This window comes from Melospiza melodia, unplaced genomic scaffold (genome assembly GCF_035770615.1).
Source record: "Melospiza melodia melodia isolate bMelMel2 unplaced genomic scaffold, bMelMel2.pri scaffold_291, whole genome shotgun sequence".
Classification (NCBI taxonomy): Eukaryota; Metazoa; Chordata; class Aves; order Passeriformes; family Passerellidae; genus Melospiza; species Melospiza melodia.
Window position 1 is genome coordinate 85,644 of NW_026948610.1, and position 6,618 is coordinate 92,261.

Here is a 6,618-nt window from a genome sequence, read left to right on the forward strand (position 1 = left end):
ACCCGCGGGAGACCTCAAAAATCACCCTCCAAAATTGCCCCAAAATTACCCAAAATCACCCAAATTCCCCCCAAATCTCCCCAATCCCCCCCCCTTCCCCCCCCCGTGCCCCCAATTCCCGACCTGACCCCCGATTTTGGGGCCAAAATCCGCGAAATTGGGTCCTGCCCCCCCCAGCTCCCCCGGGACCCCAAAATCTCCCAATTTCACCCCAAAATCCGCCCCGGGGAGGGAGGGGGGGTGGGGCTCTCCTTTTTTGGGGGTCTTGGTGGGATTTGGGGGGTTTTGGGTTTTTTGGGGGGTTTTTGGGGGGGTTTTGGGTTGGGAGTTGGGGTATTTGGGATTTTTGGGGCAGTTTTGGGGCAGTTTGGGGTTTTTTGGGGGGCATCTGGGGGGATTTGGGGGGATTTTGGGGTTTTGGGGTTTGGGGTTTTTAGGGGAAGTTTTGGGGCAGTTTGGGGCTTTTTTGGGGGTGGCTTTTGGGGTTTCAGGGGGGATTTTGGGGTGTCAAGGGTGGGTTTGGGGGGTCCAGGGTGGTTTTGGGGGGTTTTGATGGGTTTTTGGGGTGGTTTTTGGGGGGGATTTTGGGGTGGTTTTGGGTTTTTTGTGGGGCTCAGGAGGTTTTCAGGTTTTGGGCGGTTTTAGGGGGGTTTTGGGGTATTTTTTGGGCGCTGTTTTCGGGGGTCTCAGGAGTGTTTGGGGTCCCCAGGAGCCCCCCACAGCCACACCCCGGTGACGCTCAGGGTCGACCCCGACGGATTCTTCCTCTACTGGACGGGGCCCAGCGCGGTGAGAGCCCAAAATGCACCCCAAAAACACCCAAAAATGCACCCCAAAATCCCCCCAAAATGCCCCCCAAAACCACCCCAAAATCCCCCCAAAACCACCCCAAAATGCACCCCCAAAATCGCCCCAAAATCCCCCCAAAACCACCCCAAAAGTGACCCCAAAAGTGCCATTAAGGGACCCCAAAATGGCCCCAAAGTGACCCCCAAAACCACCCTGAAAGTGACCTTGAGGTGACCCCAAAAGTGCCCTGAAAATGCCCCAAAAATGCCCCAAAAGTCTCCTAAAAGGGACCCCAAAAAGTGCCCTGGAGTGACCCCAAAGTGACCCTGAAGGGACCCCTAAAATGACCCCGAAAGTCACCCCAAAATTGCCCCAAAAACCCCCGAAGCGACTCCAAAATGTCCCAAAAGTGACCTCAAAAATTACCCCCAAAGTGACCCCAAAACCACCCCAAAACCACCCTGAAAGCGACCCCAAAAATGCCCTAAAATTGACCCTTAAACGACCCCAAATTGGCCCCAAAATGACCCCGAGAGTGTCCCCGAAATGACCCCAAAATGTCCCCAAAGAGCCCCCAAAAATGCCCCAAAATGACCCCAAAAGTGACCCCAAACTGACCCCCAAATGTCCCCAAATTGACACCAAAACCACCCCGAAAGTGACCCCAAAATTTACCCTGAAAGTGACCCCAAAAATGCCCCAAAAGTGCCCCAAAAGTGACCCCAAAAATGCCCCAAAAATGACCCCAAAGAGACCCCAAAAGTGCCCCAAAAGCCCCCTGAAAGTGACCCCAAAAATGCCCCAAAAGTGCCCCAAAAGTGACCCCAAAAATGCCCAAAAGTGCCCCAAAATGACCCCAGAGACCCCAAAAATGCCCCAAAAGTGCCCCAAAATGACCCCAGAGACCCCAAAAGTGCCCCCAAAATGGCCGCAAAGAGACCCCAAATTTTTCCCTGAAAGCGACCCCAGAAGTGCCCCCAAAACGTCCCCAAATTCCCCTGAAAGTGACCCCAAACCCCCCAGAAAGGCCCCAAAAAGCCCCAAATTCCCCCCAAACCCCCTCCCCCACCCCGTGCCCCCCTTATCAGCCCCTCCCCCCCCCCTTATCAGCCCCCCCCAGCCGGAATTTGGGGCAATTTTGGGCAATTTTGGGGCCCCTCCCCCCCCCCCCGCCGGATGTGGGGTCCCCTGGGAGGGGGAGGGGCGGGGGGGGGGGGGCGGATTTTCCCACGCCCCTCCCCCACCCTGGCCCGGAAATGCCCCCGCCCCTCCCCCACCCGGAAACGGCTCCTTTGGGGGTCCCGGGCCCGTTTTGGGGCCCTTTCTTCATTTTTGGGGTCCCTGTCACGATTTTTGGGGTCCCTGACCCAATTTTAGGATCCCTTATTAATTTTTTGGGCCCCTGACCCATTTTTTGGGGTCCTTAACCCAATTTTTGGGGTCCCAAACGCATTTTTGGGGTCCCTGACGCATTTTTGGGCTTCCTAAGCCAATTTTGGGGTTCCTAACCCATTTTATGGGGTCTCCCCCCCATTTTTGGGGGCTCTAACCCAATTTTGGAAGTTCCTAACCCATTTTTTAGGGTTTCTAACCCAATTGGGGTTCCTAACCCGTTTTTGAGGTTTCTAATCCCTTTTCGGGGTCCCTGACCTGTGTTTTGGGGTCTCCCCCCATGTTTTGGGGTCCTTGATCCATTTTTGGGGGCCCTAACTTGATTTTGTGGGTCCCTGACCCATTTTCGTGGTCCCTAACCCAATTTTGGGGTCCTTTGTTAATTTTTTGTGGTCCCTGACCCATTTCTGGGGGTTTCTAACCCGATTTTCGGGGTCCGTGACCCATTTTTGGGGATCCCTAACTGATTTTCGGGTTGCTAACCCATTTTTTGGAGTTTCTAACCCGTTTTTTGGGGGTCCCTAAGCCAATTTTGGGGTCTCTTCCCCATTTTTTGGGGTCCCTGACCCGATTTTGGGGGTTCCTAACCCATTTTTGGGGTCCCTGACCCATTTTTTGAGGTTCACAACCCATTTTGGGGGTTCCTAACCCAATTTTGGGGTCCCTGACCCGATTTTTGGGGGTTCCTAACCCATTTTTGGGGTCCCTGACCTGATTTTGGGGGTTCCTAACCCATTTTTGGGGTCCCTGACCCGATTTGGGGGGTTCCTGACCCGTTTTTTGGGGTCCCTGACCCGATTTTGGGGGTTCCTAACCCATTTTTGGGGTCCCTGACCCCATTTTTTTTGGGTCCCTAACCCATTTTTTTGGGGTCCCTGACCCATTTTTTGAGGTTCATAACCCATTTTTGGGGGTTCCTGACCCGTTTTTGGGGTCCCGCAGGAGGTGGAGCTGCTGGACCTGTGCAGTGTCCGGGACACGCGGACGGGGCGCTTCGCCCGCGCCCCCAAGGTGGGACCCCCAAACCTGGGGGGGAATTGGGGGGTCCTGGGGGGATTTGGGGAGGATTTGGGGGGTCCCAGAGGGGATTTGGGGGGTCCCGCGTGCTTTTGGGGGGATTTCAGGGTCCTGGGGGCTTTGGGGGGGATTTGGGGAGGATTTGGGGGGTCCTGGGGTGAATTTAGGGGGTCCAGGGGGGCTTTGGGCGCCTTTTTTTGGGGGTTCCTGGTCCCGTTTTGGGGGGTCTGGAGCCGTTTTGGGGTCTCCGGGTGCATTTTCGGCCCATTTCGGGTGGGTTTGGGCCCATTTCGGGCAATTTTGGCTCCGTTTTGGCTCCGTTTTGGGGCTCCCCTTTGCAGGACCCCCGCACCAGAGGCGCCCTCAATTTCGGGGTCCCCGGGGGTGTTTTGGGTCCATTTTTCACCCGTGTTTCACCCATTTTTAACCCGTTTTTTGCCCATTATTGACGCGTTTTTCACCCATTTTTGACCCATTTTTCACCCATTTTTGACCCATTTTTCACCAATTTGTGGCTCTCCGCTGCAGGACCCCCGCACCCCTGATGCCCTCAGTTTCGGGGGGCCCAGGGGTATTTTGGGTCCATTTTTCACCTGCTTTTAACCCATTTTTTTACCCGTTTTTCGCCCATTTTCACCCATTTTTCACCCGTTTTTCGCCCATTTTTCACCCGTTTTTCACCCGTTTTTCGCCCATTTTTCGCCCGTTTCTCACCCGTTTTTCCCCAATTTGTGGCTCTCCGCTGCAGGACCCCCGCACCCGGGACGCCCTCAGTTTCGGGGGGCCCGGGGGTCCCCCTCCCCAGCGCCTCCTGACCGTGGTGCACGGCCCCGACCTCGTCACCCTCGGCTTCCTCAACCTGGTGGCCGTGCAGGAACGGCGAGGCCCAGGTGGGCTGGGGGCGCCTCTGGGGGGATCTGGGGAAAATTTGGGGGTTTTGGGGAAAATTTGGGGGCTTTGGGAGTGATTTTGAGGCAAAATTTGGGGGGTTTGGGACCTTTTGGGGGAAAATTGGGGGGTTTCGGGGAAGATTTGGGGGGTTTGGGAGTGATTTGGGGCAGAATTTGGGGGTTTGGAACCTTTTGGGTGGAAATTGGGGGTTCGGGGAAGATTTGGGGGGTTTTGGGGGAAAATTTGGGGGGTTTGGGAGTGATTTTGAGGCAAAATTTGGGGGGTTTGGGACCTTTTGGGGGAAATTTGGGGGGTTTTGGGGAAGATCTGGGGGGTTTGGGACCTTTTTGGGACCTTTTGATGTGGTTTCAAGGCGATTTTGGGGAGGATTTGGGGGTTTGGGGGACCTGGGGGTGATTTTGGGGCAGTTTTAAAGAGAATTTTTGGGGTTTGGGACCTTTTGGGGTGGTTTTGGGGCAATTTTGGGGGGATTTGGAGGGGTGGGGGGTGCTGAGACCACCCTGGGTGTGGGGGGATTTTGGGGATTTTTTGGGGGGGATTTTTTTGGGGATTTTTTTGGGGGGGGTGTTTGGGGGTGATTTGGGGTTTTTTTGGGTTTTTTTTTGGGGTGTTCTGGTCCCCAAATTCGGGCGTGCAGGTGTGGACAGAGGAGCTGTTCAGGTTGGCCACGAACATCCTGGCCCGGAACCCGTCCCGGAACACGCTGCTCAAGAAGGCGTGGGTACCCCAAAATCCCCCAAAATCACCCCAAAAAAACCCTCCCAGAATCAGCCCAAAACCAGCCCAAAAAACCGCCCTCAAATCTCACACAAAATTCCTCTCAAAATCCTCCCCCAAACGAGCCCCTAATCCTGCAAAAATCATCCCAAAAATCCCCTCAAAATCCCGGCAAGAATTTCTCTGAAAATAGCCCCAAATCTCCTCAGAATCCCCACAAGAACCACCCCAAAATCCCTCCCAAAATCCCCCTAAATTTGCTCAAAATTATCCCCAGAAATCCCCCTGAAAACCTCCCCAAAAATTCTCAAAAAAATTCACTAAAATCCCCCCAAAAATTCCCTAAAATCACCCCTGAGCCTTCCCCAAAATCCCTCCTAAAATCCCCTGAAAATCACTCAAAATCCTCTCCAAAATCCCCCCCCGAATCTCCCTAATATCCTCCCTAAAAATCACCAAAAAAATTCCCTAAAATCACCCCCAAATCTTCCCCAAAATCCCTCCCAAAATTCCTCTAAATCCTCCCCAAAATCCTCCCCAAAAATTCCTTCAAAGTTTTCCCGAATCTTCCCAGAAATCGCCCCCAAAATCCCCAAAAACCAAATGCCCCAAATCTGCCCCAAATCCCCAAAACTCACCCAAACCCACCCCAAACCCACCCCCAAACCCATCCCAAATTCCCCAAATTCCCCAAATTCCCCAAATTTCCCCAAAATCCCCCAAATCCCCCAAATTCCCCCAAATTTCCCCAAATCCCCCAGGTACACGAAGCTGACGCTGCAGCTGAACCCTGACGGGCGCATCCCTGTCAAAAAGTGAGAGAACCCCCAAAATTTTGGGGGTTTTTTTTCCCCCTAAAACGAATCCCCCCAATCTTGGGGATTCCTCCCCGAATTTTTGGGGTTCTTTTTGGGTCCCAATCCCGAAATTTTGGGTTTTTTTTGGCAGCATCCTGAAAATGTTCTCGGCCGACAAGAAACGGGCGGAGGCGGCGCTGGAGTCGTGCGGGCTGGGCTGCGGCCGGGTGGGCCCCAAAATGGGGAAAAACGCGCAAAATTTGGGGTCCCAAAATTGGGGAAGGACAAAATCTGTGTGGGGGGGGGGGATCCTAAAAATAGGGAATGCCAGAATTGGGGGTCCCCAAAAATTTGGGATCTGAAAAAAAATGGGGATCCCAAAAATAGCAGGGGGCTCGAACTGGGGTCTCAAAACTGGGGATCCCGAAAAAATTTGGGATCCCGAAAAAATTTGGGATCCTGAAATTGGGGATCCCAAAAAAATGGGGGTCCCAAACCTGAGGGTCCTGAAATTTGGGGGTCCCGAAATTGAGGGTCCTGAAATTTGGGGGTCCCAAAAATTGAGGGTCCCAAAAAACGGGGGACTAAGATTTGGGGTCTCAAAAAATAGGGGGCCAAAATTGGGGGTCCTAAAAAAAAATGGCAGTCCCAGAATTGGGGGTCATAAAATTTGGGATCCCGAAAAAAAACGGAGGTCCCAAAAAATGGGGATCCCCAAAACTGGGGACTCCAAAAAAAATCACGGGGTTCCAAAAGAAAATGGGAGTCCCAAAATTCGGGATTCCAAAAAAATGGGAGTCCCAAAATTGGGGATTCCAAAAAATCAAAAAAAAATGGGAGTCCCAAAATTGGGGGCTCTCAAAAATTGGAGGCCCCAGAATCAAAGGTCCCCAAAAATCAGGGATCCCAAGTCCCAAATGTTGGTGATATCAAAAATTAGGGATCCCAAAAATTGCAGGGTATTGGGGTGGCTTTTGGGGTTTTTGGGTTCTGA